General features: G+C 54.7%; 1 long non-coding RNA gene across 1 annotated transcript in view; it reads left to right on the forward strand.

Moving 5' to 3' along the window:
• Positions 1 to 11,142, forward strand: part of LOC135362568 (uncharacterized) — a 16,332-nt gene extending 5,190 nt beyond the window's left edge. The window contains exons 2-3 of the long non-coding RNA XR_010407419.1: positions 670 to 838; positions 9,966 to 11,142. This is a non-coding gene — a long non-coding RNA (uncharacterized LOC135362568). The remainder of the gene's footprint in view (positions 1 to 669; positions 839 to 9,965) is intronic.
• Positions 11,143 to 14,085: the final 2,943 nt, after the last annotated feature.

Genomic DNA, 14,085 nt, shown 5'->3' on the forward strand with positions numbered 1-14,085 from the left:
TAGTCCCCGCCTTGCCCCAGCAGCACAGGGCTTTCTTGTAAGGCACATTTCCCTGTCCTCTGACAGCCCTCTAAATTATTGATCAGGGCGATTCAGTGCAAGAGTCTGAAGCGCGCGCGTGCGTGTGTGTGTGTGTGTGTGTGTGTGAGAGAGAGAGAGAGAGAGAGAGAGAGAGAGAGAGAGAGAGAAAAGATTGTCAAAGTTGTCTAGCTTGGGGAAGCAGTATTTTTAGTACGGAGGCTCACTTTGGCGCCAGTTGGTTTATGCTGTTTCTAGAGCATCATCCGTTATTCGCTTAATCCATGCTTATCATACCTCCTTTTAATGTAAATATGGTTTTGGCAGAAACAAAATGGAAAGATTTCACCCTCTGCATTATTCTTATTAGCACCTACCTTTCATCAAAGCCGATCGCCCTGGAAAATGGCAAATTTGTACATGGCTAGTGATTTAGATAAGTTGGAAGGGAAACAAGGGGGGGGGATAAGGAGTGTGTATGTGTCTGGGAAGAGTGCCTTTTATACATCTGTGAAGGGTTTCTCTCTCTCTCTCTCAGGAAAAGGAACTAATTGTGGTTTCCTAATTTCAAACCAATCTACATCTTCAATGTTCTCTTTGTGTGTTTTACCCAATTACTTAAAAAAAAAATAACGCATGGACTTCTCTTAGTCCAGCAGAAATGAATTCATGAGGAAGAGGCCGGGGAATTTTTCCTCCCGTCTTATCTGACCCAGAATCAGCAAGACGCAGGCCAGAGCTGGATTGGCCCTCAGGCACTTTGACCACCCAACACCTTTGTTTATTCAACATCCTCTTTCCAGATTTTCAGTCCAGACAGGTAAGGGTGTCATTGGTCCCTTGGCGATTAATACCAGGGATCTGGCTTGTGGGGTGGGGGTCTAAGGGACAGAATCCTTTAAAAAGGTGGAGGAAAAATACAACGGTACACTCTCCAATTCCCGACGGTAGATTGGGGGGTTTCTTCTGACGGGGAGAGCCGACTGCCATGGTTCCCTGCTCCTCCCCGTTTTTATGCACCGGTGGTGTTACTTGGCGCCAGGGCGTGGGGGGCAGTGGGGCCTCGCCCTCTGAGAGCCGCCGGGGCCAGGGAACAGGGAGGTGTGTCAGTTAGGGGGGCATGGCTAATGACATTCTGCTACTGTCAGGGAGGTTGACAGGGCCAAGAAAGATCGGCTCCTCCAAATCAGCTGAACTAACTGTCCCCTCCTAGCCACAGACACGTTTTCTCAATCGGAGCACAATATCCATTACTAGTTCCCGTACTGGGTTTCAGTTAAAGAGGGTGAGAGCAGAGAGGGAAGGCAGGAGATAAATGAAAGAGAACAGTGGACACAGAAGGGGTGTGTGTGTGTGCGTGTGTAGCCGCTCCTTGCCATACGTGCAGCCAAAGTGATGTTTTCGTGTCTCCCCAGCCCAGGAGCAGATAACACCGTGAAGCCCCCCAGATGTAGCTGTCCCTGGGGGACCTATGGCTTTGGGGAGGGGTTTGCCTTCCCTCTGTGCGCATGGGGTTTCGAGGACTGGAGGGGTCTGAGCATTTAAGGTTCCAAGTCTTACTGTCACATTGAAAGCGGCTAAAACCCCTTCTCCCTTGTACAATCCTATGGAAAATGGAATCCTGTGGTTCTCTGGCATGCCTGGCAGGTAACGGGGACTCTGAAACCTGCTGCTAAGGCTAGGGTGTGAGCCCTAGATTCAAGATCCTGACTGCAGGCCTGGCCTGTCCCTGAGCGGCTGCACGCCCAGGGAAACTTCTCTGGCCAAACTGGCTCCTCACAATCTGGAACCAAGCTCCAGCCCCTCCACCACTCTGTCTTCTGTGATCATTGACCCTGGACCAGGGCCACTCAGAAAATGGGTGTTGGGGAGGGGGAGGCATCGCTGAACCCCAGCGTCAGTCTTCATTAGCTGACAGTCTGGGTAGCCGCGGCCTCCACCTCAAAAAGAAACTTGAGGCCTCTACAGTGTGTCTTTAAGTCGGAGGTGACTTGCTCCCAAAGGAATCATCCCTGTCTCCAAAGAGTACACAGCAAATCCTGCATGAGTCGTGTGCAATATCCAGGGAGCTATGGGGGGGGGGGGGAGGCTGGGGGGGCTGGAGGGATTGTTCTCTGTCTCCCAACCTGAGCTCCAGGTTTGGGTGACAGTGTGACCTCGGTGACCCCAAAAGCCTTTAAATGTCTCCAGCTTGGGGTCTGAATACCTGAGAGTTAGAGAAGTCTCTCTTTTCTTTTTAAAATCGTATTTATTTCTGAGAGGAAGAAGAGCGAGGTAGAGACACACACACACACATACATAGAAAGAGGGAATGTTTGGAATTGTCCAAGCGCTTTTCCTAAGAGTTGCTTTAGCTGGCGCCCAGACCTCAGTTCATTTCATCTCCAAGCCAAATATTAAAAACCCTTCTGGCAGGCGGGCGGGAGGGCAGAGAGGAGCGGCCTTCCAGATCCAGGAAACTTCCCTGGCAATGTCCTTTCTAACTTTCCCTTGGGGAGGGAAAACTTGCGCCCCCCCACCCCCACCCCCACCCCCGTTAAGGAGGGTGAGGCAGCGACAGCCCAGAGCGCCCCATCCGGTCCTCTCGGCGATGGATTCCGCCCCGGGGTGCTTCCCCTGCCATGGCACCCGCCTTACCCGGGTTCCAAATACGGAAGCTGGACGTGCTCGGTGCGGCTGCAGGCCTCGCCCAGCGCGGAACCCGAGGAGACGCTCGCCGCCTCCGATTACACCCGCACCCGGCGGTGGCGGGGTCGAGGCTCGGGTCTGGCCCGGCCCGCCGCACCGGCCCACGGGGGAGCAAAGGGGGGGGGGTCCCCCGCACAGGCTGGCCTGCCCCCGGCGAGGAGGTCCGGCAGGCCCGGGAGTCACCGGATCGCGCACCCCGGCTCCCTGCGCGGTTACCTGCTCTCCCTCCGCAGCTCCCGGGGCGGCGCGCGCGGGCTCCGGGTGCGAGCGCAGAAAGCGCGCGGGGCGGTCCGCGGAACGCAGGCCTTTCCTCTTCGAGAGCTCACACTAGGGATAGCGGGGTTCGGTGAGGAGCACCCCCACCCGCCCCAACACCCAGCGCCCGAGTGGCCTTTTTACCGCAGTGATTCCCATCTCCCCCTCCACTCCTGCTGGCAATGGACAAATCCGGGGTGGTTAGTAAAGACCTTTAGCGCAGGGGGTGCGGGGGTTCCCCCCAAATAAAGCAGAAATGTAGCCCTCTCGGGCTCTCATACTGGATGGAAAAACAATTGCAAGGAGTTAGCCTCCTGGGGAGGAAAACCAAGGCCACCGAGCTGAGTCCGGGGAGAATCTTCGTGTACAAAGAGAGGGTGGGGTGCGAGGGAGCGTTCTCCGCTCCCACCGCTGGGGTGTGTTTTTACATGTTTTCTTAACAGCAAGTTCTATAAACAGGTCAGCCCTACACTGCCGGCCCAGGGAGGTGGAGGCTGTGTCTGGCTACGCGTGCAGACGCCTCTTTCCCGCTCGCCCCCCTACAAGCCAAACGCGCTGGGGGCAAGGCCGGGGAGGGGGAGCGCTGCCCCCCACTTCTGACTTGGAGGCTACAGTCGCTTTTGAAATAGCTCCTCTTGTCTTCAGACGGTAAAATATGAGTTCCCCACATGTCTGACTCTGGTCTTCTGGTACCTCAAGCAGAGTTTGTGTAGTGGGGGGGGGGCTGCTCTAATTACCTCTGCGCTGAGTGGGGGTGGGGCGGGGGGATTCTCTCTTTTCAGCCCGGCGCTGCTGGGGTGCCGGGGCGCATTATTAAACCCAGACGCTCCGTCCAGGAATTGGGGCCATGAGGAAAAGATTTACAATTAAGCCAATTGGGGCCGAATACAGCCATCCAAGTTTGCAGGTGTAAATAATGGCTTGCCTTTTTTTTTTTTTTTTACCCTTTCCAAGCGCCTTTATTTCACCGCTGCCCCCACCCCCCCATCCAGCTCCCACCCCTCCAAGATTCTAGTCCTTTAGAGGAAAGTAGGGAGGAGGAAGACCGGTGGGCCAGAGTTAGGATTTGGCTATTAGACAAGTTAAAATATGATGTTGCACTCACTTTTATGTCCTCGTATAGTGCCGTGAATAACCAGGACAACTCCTCTGTTTCATTTCTCCGCCTAGAATTGGAGAATTGTTGGAGTCACTGAAAGGCCCTTTGAGTGTGGGTTATGATTTATTTTTTATTTTTTTTATTTTTAGGGAATAAGACAGATTTTAATAACAGGGATATTGGAGTTGAATTATTATAAACTTTTTTAGTTGGAGAGATTAGGTGAAGGAGAGGTAAGGAGCCAAAGAAATCCCCTGTAGTTGGGATATCAGAAGATTGCCCCAAACCGAATCTGGAGGAGAGGAGGGCCTGGCTTTCTGAGCTTTCTAGGGCTTCATTTTAGATCTCCCTAATGTTTGGGGAGCTTGCTGAGCCATGTATGGGCCCAACTTAAAGGCTATATTCCACTGCATTATTTAAATGTAATAGAATATGCATGTGTGGTACCAAAATGTCCTATGTGGGTACAAGTGTGTACATATGGACATTCCAAGTAGCCCCAAATATGAAATTAAATCTCAGATTAAAAAATGCATTGCAATCACACCCCACGGGCGGACTCCCATTTGATCAATATAGACAGAGTTAAATTCGTTTTGCAGCTCCGCAGCTACTCCTTTTCTCTCTGAGCAATAAAGTCTGCCTGTTACAAATTACCAGGGAATTGGAGAATATGTCTCCCCCCCCCCAACACACACACACTGTTGTTCGGTATTCTTAGTCTTGCACTAACCCGCTCAGTAATATATGTAATATGTGTGTACACAGGCACTTTTCCAAAAAATTAGCGATAACATTCTGGGTGTATGAAGAATGGTGTTTTTCTCCCTCTGCATTTAGGATTCCGTGTGCACTAAACTGCCACTCTGGACACTCATCTGGGGTGGGGGTGGACGCCCATGGGGATCGCGGGGAGGAGGTTTTCTAGGCTGGGTTGCATGCAAGGGCAGGGAGTCAGAGCGCCTGACTCTAACCAGGATAAGGTCATAGGCGTAGAATTAGGGAGGCAGGACTTAACACGTCCGTTCGCAACGAAGGGCGAGCAGGAGTCACCCAGCCCGGGATGAAACCCCCTGAGCCGCCACAGGAAGGTTTCCAGGCAATGGCGGTGCAAACACCCTTTTAATTTTTTCTCGTTCCTTCTTTTCTTTCTGCTCGCCTTGAAAAAAATTCCCTGTCCAGTGCATATGTTGGGCATAAATAAAAGGGGGAGGGTGGTGTTGAACGCCGGGTGAACCCGAATTAGCCTCAAGCAGCGCGGGAAGTACGTGGGGAGGCATAAGAGATGGATGTGCCCTCATTTGGTTCGGGGGGGGGCAGGTGGGTGGAGGAAGGGACTGCTTCCCCCTTGGAAACCTGCGCTCCTCGCTTCTGGAGAAGCGCGCCCGGAACCTCTGCGGAGGGTGGCCCTGCCGTCTCGCCGCTGGATGGCGCTCGGGGGAGACGCGGCGGCGGACAGCCGACCTCTGAGGGCCCCGCAGAGCTTGAGCCAATCTCCACCGACGCGCGCGGGCTTGGGACCTCAGTTTTGAGCTTCCGCAGAGGCAGTTCCGGATGCACCAGGAGGCCAAGGCTGTTCCTGGAGGCTGGGGCGGGAGAGGGTCACTCACAGTCTCCCAAACCTGGAAGCTGGATGCAGAGAGGCTAGGCTAGACCCGGGATGTGGGGGAAGGGGGTTCTCAGCGCAAACTGGCGCCTCATTTCTTAGGCGCCGTCTGTTCTAGCTCTTGTTTACCGGGAAAGGTGTGTATGCGGGACGGGAGGTCTGGAAAGGACAGCCAGACAGGTGTGGAGATGCAAAACGGGTACACGGTTTGCAGAACCTCACAGTCCCGCGTCCCCTTTTGCAAAGGCCCACCCGGTGCTCCCCCGGTCTGGACATGCTCGGTTGAAGTCGGAGTGGCTGGTCTTACCAGCCTGAATTGTACCTGGAATTGGGAATGTCAGGGTTGGAGTTGCACCCCGATGTAATGGAGCCCTCATTTGGAGGTGTCTCTGAAGGCGCGGAAGACCTCTTGCGCAGCCAAAGGAGGAGCTGTGGCTACAGTATTGGGAAGAATAAATTCATCGAGCACTTGTTGAGCGCTTACTGTGTACCAGGCACTGCGTTAGACTTTATGATCTGGTCAAAGTTACTTAAAGAGCTAGAAAGAGAGAGAAAAAAATCAACCATAACCAAAGAGGTTTATTGGCCACATGGTCCAGCTAGGAGAGACTAATATTAGGTCTCTACTTTGTAAGCTCCTAGAAGGAGAAAACTGACTCATCCTATGTCCAACTCCGATCACAGATCACAGTGCTTGGCAACTGATAAGTGCTCAGTGAATAACCTTTCAATAGAGGAATAAAAGTCAACGAAGAAGGGGAGAAGGACTAAAGGGGCTTCTCCGTGCATCTGGAAACAAATGACTGCTCCCAAAGTGCATTTTTAGAAAAACAGCATCAAACTTATTAGATGTTCCGCAAACAGATTCTGATATGTAAAGCGAAACAGTGAAAGGGTGGTAGTGGGAGGAGAAGGTCATCCCACAAATATCGACTGAGGGGCTTCTTGGTCCAGGTTCCCTGCTAAGCGCTGGAGACACTGGGTCCTGGCTGGCTTGATGCTCATTGTCCTGAGCCTTATTCACTGCGATGAGTATATATACATGTACATTTCCATTTTAAAGATGAGAAAAGTCGAGGCCCAGGAAGGGTGGGATGGGAGAGGGCTTCCATTCAAGGTCTCAGGCGGGAAGGCCAAATGCAGGCCAGCCTCAGCTTTTCTGCCTGCTGGGGGAGGTAGGGCCAGGTGGTTTTCTGCTTTCGGGAAGAGGCAGCAGCGACGGGGAGCCCTGAAAATCTCATCGCGGGCTCCCAGCAGTTTTCAGGAGTAAGGAGTCTACACACCGTCGAGGCTTCGCAAAGGACTTCCCCAGATCTGCTCCCCACACTCTGAGCCTGGGGCTGTGCTGAAGGATCTAACCTCTAGACTCTTCCATCCGTTTCTACCAGGCAGCGCCTACATCTTGTCTAGCTAGGGCTGGACAGTGTTGTCGCTCTTCACGGACAGAGGACTGTGGGACAGATAGCTAGGGAGCCTGACCTAAGGTCACATTTGCTAAAAAGCGACAGCAAAGAAACCTTTACAACCCCTTCCCCGCCAGGATTTTATGCTTCTGGGCAGACCCCCCTCCTCCTTAGTACCCCAATGACCAGCGCAGTCTGGTACATTTAGTGTGTTCATCAAGTGTTTGTTGATTGAATAAACTAATCCTTCTTTGTTTTTTTGTTTTCAACATAGCACAGAACAACAACAACAAAAAAAATGAAACGATGATCAAATAAAGGGGAGTGAGGTGAGAAGCTCGGTTTCCCGTTGCGCTGCCTGGGCGTGGGGCCGGCTTGGGTCACCGGCGCGTTCTGGCGCAGCAGGGCCACTTCCCACTAGCTTTACAAAGACGGTTGTGATTTCCTTGCGTTTTTATTTTAGTCCTAGACTTCGTTCGGTTGATCGATGAAGGAGACAAGTAGACCCACCGTGAGGTCAGTACAATCGATGAGGTCCCCACAACCGCTGGGAAGTCACTGCCGCTGCCACGTGCTGGGTTCCAACTGGAAGCTTTTGGGATTTGGAGTTTCTCCACCCCCCCACCCCCCCCGCAATCAGTACTGAACTGGAGGGAGGATGAGGGTAGGTGGGCGGGAAGAAGGCTCCAGCCCCCTCCAAGTAAGCCTCTGGGTCCAGCAGGCGGGGAGAGCGCTCTCCACTTGCACCCAGCCCGTCGAGTGCTGGAGAAGCCCACTGGTAGATTTCGTTCTGGAACGCCTTGGCCTTGGAAGCAAGCACCAGGATCATTGCGCAGCAGGTCTGCGCTCCATAGCCCTGGCTTCCTCATCTGTGAAATGGGGTTTTTATGAAATGCTATGTATTGAAGACAGCATTTGTGAAATGCTCAGGTGGATGATAATGTTCTAAGAGTTTTCCCACCCATCCGCTCATCAAATACAACAGTCCGAGGAGGCAAGAGCCTTCTCAGTGAGTTCCATTATCCAGATGAGGAAACTGAGTCATGCAGAGAGACACAAAGACTTGCCCCAGGTGCCACAGCTAGTTAGTGTCTTCTGGAGCTGGGATTCCACCTGGGGATTGTCTATGTTATTGTCTGGGTTTTAACTGGGAGGCACGGCTTCCCTGCGCGCACACACAGTAGGCACACGGTGGTCACCTGTCTCCTTTACTTCTTTGCCCTCTACGGGGGAGAAATTCCATTTAACCCTTTCCCAGGCTTTTCTGGAAACTGCGTTGGCCCGCGGGTCCCTTCCTTCTGGAAGCTAATGCAAGCGGCTGGGCGGGGTGGGGGGAGGAGGGAGTGCAAGTCTGACAATCCTTAAACTCTGGCAATCCAGGGCTTTCAAGACTTTTTTTTTTTTTTTGTACGAAGGAAGGAGTCTGTGTGTGTGTGTGTGTGTGTGTGTGTGGAATCAATATGGTCCAGACAGCCCTTCACAAAGGGGCTCCAGGCGGGCGCCTCAGCCTCACGGCCCCCGCCCCACCGCCCGCGGCGAATTAATTGGGCCCTGAAAGAAGGGGCGACGTAGCTTCCAGTTAATTAGTCAAGAAATGAATCAAGCCCCAGCGGCCTGGCAAAGGCCCCTGGGGCGCGGGTTTTGTGCATGCCAAATTGGTCGGTGGGGCGCTCCCCTTGGGCTCAGTAGGGCCCGGTGGGGAACAGAGCTGGGGCGCCTCTGGCCGACCTGCACCAGGCGCCTTGCGCCCGGAGCGGGTTCGCGCACTCCCTCGGGCTCTCCCTTCCGTCGTCTGCGTCTCTGTTTCTGTATCTCCTCTCTCGCTGCTTTTCCCTTTTCCTACAGGGCCAGAGCCTTCTCCGGTTCTCCCCTGCTCCCTGAACTTTGCTTGGGTTTCCTACCCGGGCTCTCCCTTCCCCTCTCCCTGCCGCGTCGTTCGATCCCCAGGTTCTCCGCAAGAGACCCGTCGTCTCTCTCTGAAGTCCCAGTTTTGGGGCACCTGGGTGGCTCAGTCGGTTAAGCGTCTGCCTTCGGCTCAGGTCATGATCCCGGGTCCTGGGATCGAGCCCCACGTAGGGCTCCCCGCTCAGCTCCCTCCTCTTCCCCCCTCTCGTGCTCTTTCTCAGTCTCATCAATAAATAAAATAAAATAAAAAATAAAGTCCCAGCCTCAGCCTAGTAGGATCTGGAGCTGGGTGGTTCGGGGACAGCGCTGGGGATGTTGTTAATCCTTGACTTAGGATACTGGGTGGAAATGAGCCCCGGCTTTGGACCCCTGAGGCCTGCAGTGTGTTCCTGGGGACACGACTCTTCATCCTTGGGTCACCTCCGATCGGGGGCTCTTAACGGTGGTTAGGAGAGCCCTCTAGGTGGTTTTGAAAGGGCTTGGTAACCGGTCATCTGTGTCCCCATATGATGGGGCCTTAGAATTAAGGCAGACTTGCAACACGTGAGCAATGATTGAGCGCCTGCTGTGTACATTCCTCCTCCAGTATCTCTAGTCATTCCCTGTCAACCCAGGCAGGGAAGACCAGGGTGTTTTCGTCCAAAGCAGTTCTGGTGGAGGGAAGGGAGGGGAGGCACAAATCGTAAACCCAATTCTTTCAAGGTCTTTTTGTGCCGCTCGCCAGCTTCCTGCACTGAAGGTATGGAGGTATGGAACTCAGGGCTCAGAGCGGCGAAGTGGTTTTCCTGGAGGCATCCCGCCAAGGGGAGGCGAGGCTGAGGGTTCTACCCTCCAGGGAGGCGCTCGGCCTCGGCGCCTGGCTCTTTTGTCCGCCGCCCCGAATGTTTACGGACAGGCCGAGGGTGGTCAGAACCACCTGGCCTCCTCCGCTGGGCGCAAGGCCCGAACCTCTCGGACTCTGCATTTCTCTCCCGTCTTTTTGTCTTTCTAGCTCTGTCTCTGCTTCCATCTCTCACTCCCTCAATTGCACATGGAATCCGGACTCTGAAGTGGAGGTCAGAACGTGCATGTGCCGCCTCCCGCCAGGGTGCGAGCCACGGAAGCAAACCCGAGTGGATCGGTGCCCTCCCTGCCGTGCCCACCGCCCAGGCCCTTCCCAAGCCGCCTCCAGAAGGTCCTAGACTCCCGGATGATTTCGGTGAACGTGTGCTTTCCCAACGCAGCCCCGACCCGCACTTTTCCTTCCTTCTTTGGCCGACTTGGCCGACTTTGGCTTCCCCCGCGGCCCAGAGGTGCCTGCGCCGTGCTTGGCTGGCCTCCCGTCTCTCGGAGGAGGCCCGGGACTGCGGTTTCCGCTCGCCACAAACCTGCCTGGCGCCCACGCAGCAGCCTGGCCAGCTTCCCGCTCGCGCTCGGCGCCAACCGCTCTGGGCCTCAGTTTCCCCGCTGCTTTGCGGTTGGCGACGTGCCGGCCACACGGTTGGAGGAGGAGGAATGGAGAATGGCTTGGTTGGTGGTGGGAGCGCAGTTGCTGCGTGTGAAGGGGCGGGGGGTCCAGACGAACCCTGCTTCTTTTCCCGCTCCCGTTCACCGCGGACTTCTACCCACCTCCGCGCCCAGAAGAGGAGACGAAACGCTGCTGCCGTCTCGCTTGCCACCCTAGGAATGGAGCCCACCAACGCCAGGACCCCAGTCTTCTCTGAGGGCCCCCCACAGCCTGCCTGAGCTCGGTCGGCAGTGGGGGGTGCCGGGCTGTAGGCAGGGCAAGCTTGGTCCTGGCCAGCAGGTGCACGCTTGGGGGTGCGCGGAGCAGGTTCCCGTGTGGCTGCCGGCTCCGCGGGGATGGCACTGCTGCTGCTGGCCTGGGGACATTTGCAGACCCAGCTGTGGTTCACCGAGGCTGTGTTGACACACCTCCTGCTGAGCTTTGAGAGGTGGCCTATCAGAGCCTTAGACCTTCCTATGAGTCCATTGGCCCTTCTAAGCCTCAGTTACCTCCTCTGAAAACCAGGATAACAGGTCCTGCCACAGAGGACATGGCAGGGGCGAAATGACATCGGGTGCGTACATTGCTCAGCCACACCTTGGCCCATAATAAGTGCTCATTAAACATTAGCTGTTTGGACCCCTGAACTCTCTGGGCGCAGTCTATTCATCTCATCTACTTTTTTTTTTTTTAAAGATTTATTTATTTATTTATTTATTTGAGAGAGAATGAGAGACAGAGAGCATGAGAGGGAGGAGGGTCAGAGGGAGAAGCAGACTCCCTGCCAAGCAGGGAGCCCGATGTGGGACTCGATCCCGGGACTCCAGGATCATGACCTGAGCCGAAGGCAGTCGCCCAACCAACTGAGCCACCCAGGCGCCCTCATCTACTCTTAATACATACTTAGTATCAATCATATACATGTACTCAAAGTATATACTATATATATTTAGAGTTCTGAGAAGTATTTATCCGTATATTCTTAGAAGACTATCTAGCATATATTAAGCCCTGTCTCTATTAGTATTCCTCGCACCCAGTTCTGTTCCCAGCTCTGCCTGAAGCTCCATTTCTTGCTCTCCTCCCAAGTAGCCACTGAGGTGAGATGCTTTCTCAAGCTTCCCATTCAAAGCTTAATGCCCCTGTGGGTCCCCTTCCCAAATCCCGGGATCTCAAAACTGCAAGCGATCCCAAAGATAAGAGTGCTCGCTTGCTCCTCTTGCCCAGGAGTTAGGGTCCCAGCTGGGCTTAGAGACCAGATGTCCTGAATTCAAATCCAGGCCTTCTCCATCACCCCAGCCCCGGCACCAGGCCCCAGGTCTTCTCCATCCCCCTGAGGTGAGGGAAGGTTTCTCAGATCTATTGAGGAAAAAAGAGTTTGTGGAGGATGAAGGAACAATGCTATGGCGGGGGGGGGGGGGGGGGGGGAGCCTTGCCCTCCATCAGTGAGGCAGGGCTGCATGTGAAGGCATTTCAGGCGCAGGGTGGGGCCCCAAAGGCCTCTGGGCTCTCAGTGTCACTGTACGTGACGAGGTCCCCACTCCCAGGCCCAGGCTTGTAAACAGCAAGAGGAACCCACTGTCCCCTTCCCCAGTGCTCTGGGTCCCTGCAAACTGTGGCAGGGGCCTTGAACCAGCCTGAGAACTCCTGGGGGGGGGGAGGGAGGGGGAGGGGAGAGAAGAGAAAGAAGGATGTAGAGATGGAGGAATGAAGGACAATGACAGGGAGAAGTGGGGGAGAGAAGGAGGAAGGGGACACTTGGGGAGAAGGGGGCCAAGGAGAGAACAGAAAGAGAAAGACAGGCAGACGCCCAGAGACAGAGCCCCTTACACACCTGGAGGGGCGGGGAGGGACCTGGAGAAGAGCCAGGGTGGGGGGGGGGGGAGAGAGGCAATGCGGGCAGGAGGACCGGAGACAGGGAGACCTGGGCAGGCAGAGTTGGGGTGGGGGCGAGAGGACAAGAGAAGAGAAGGAGCAGAGAGAGAGGACCAAGTGTAGAGACGGAGGGAAGCGCAGAGATACACAGAGGACAGGGACACAGAAGGCAGGGAAGGCAGAGAAGAGAGTGCGGGGGTGGGGGGGCTGGATGTGGGAGCCAAGGAAGGCGCTGTGGGGAAGGCATGGCCACAGGGAGACAGAAGCTGCGGGGGAGCGCACAGCCCGCCACACCCTGGCCGCCCTCCTGCTGTATTAACATTCGGAGATGATCTAGCACCGTATAAATGCCTCCATTAAATCATGATTGAACTGCTCCAACTGACCAGTTCCCCAAGTAGCCTCCAGCCCTCAGGGAATATGGTTTTCAAAACCATAGAAAGCATCAGATACCAGCAACGTAGCAGATAAGTTATCATTCATTAGGGGTTTCCAAGGGCCCCCTGCAAGGCCTTGGGGGTGGGGGTGGGGAGCGTGTGGCCGAGAGCCTGGGGGCCAGCAGGGTGCAGGGAAGACGCTACCTTTCCCTCTTTTGCTCGCTGGCTTGGCGTCCAAGCCCCTCTCCTCCCCCAGCGCGCAGTTCCCACAAGGAAGCTTTGGTTGGTGGGGGTCTAGTTGGCCAAGACGAGGAAGCATTCCTCTGGAGGCCTCCAGATTCCCAGCGTGCATTTTGTCGAGATGGAGAGGGACAGGGCAATTTCCTAGAGGCTCCCTCTGGAGAGGGATGGGGTGCGGATGGTGGGGAGGAGCCCCCATTAGTCCTGGGAAGGCAGCTCTTTGCTCATGGGGTGGGGGGCCGGGGAGAGATGAGGAGGAGGGTTCGTACTAGCCGGGAGGCTGCTTAAGATGGAGTGGCCCCTCCCCGACTCATCACTCCACGTGGTGCAAATAAAGCAGAGCTCCTCTTCCCTGTGACCATGCCTCCTCCCTAACTGGCCTCCCGGTCTGCCCAGAAAGGTATTTTAAAAGAACATTTTAATGGTAGCAAATAAAAGGATTTTTTCCCTTTTTTTTTTCCTCTCTTTTCTTTCCTTTTCTTTCTTTTTTTGTTGCAAAGGCTTGTGTTTGCTTTGCTTTAACAAACAGCTGATAGAGTTTGCTTTAAGGGAGCTAAAAAAAAAATGTACCCTCAGGGCAGGCCAAGCATTAACTGTGAACACGCACATTCGTGTGTGTGTGTGTGTGTGTGTGTGTTTAGGCCTCTTGAGCGGGCTTGCAGTAATAAATGGGACCTGCTTCAGGTGCAGAAAGATGGGAGGGGTATCGGGAAGGAATGCATGGACAGATTTACACCTGTCCCTACAGCTGCCATCAACAACACTTACAGCCTCCAGAAGTGACCCTTGGTGCCGACTTGTCTGGAAGCCATCAGGGTTAGTTTTGAAGCAGGAATCCTCAAGTGGACCAGAGGGCCAGCTCTAGCCCCCCCGCCCTGTTGCTGTCCCCAAGTGCTGCCCAGTGGAGTAGTCTGGCTGCCTCTCTCATCCCTCTCTGCCCACCAGCCCCTCCCGCCCCACTTCCTCTGTCAGATAAATACATCATTGACTTTCAGTTGCCTTTGGTCCTGCCGCCTAATGAGGGCTGGGCAGGGTGCAGGATTTGCAGGCAGTGCGCATCATGGCCGCCCTCCTCCCTCCTCCCAGGAGCTGGGTCTGGCCCCAGGAATCTGTGTGGGATTTCTGAGTCCACC

Source organism: Mirounga angustirostris, unplaced genomic scaffold, assembly GCF_029215605.1.
Source record: "Mirounga angustirostris isolate CCGP_5_RB_7025 unplaced genomic scaffold, mMirAng1.0.hap1 SCAF_14, whole genome shotgun sequence".
NCBI lineage: Eukaryota > Metazoa > Chordata > Mammalia > Carnivora > Phocidae > Mirounga > Mirounga angustirostris.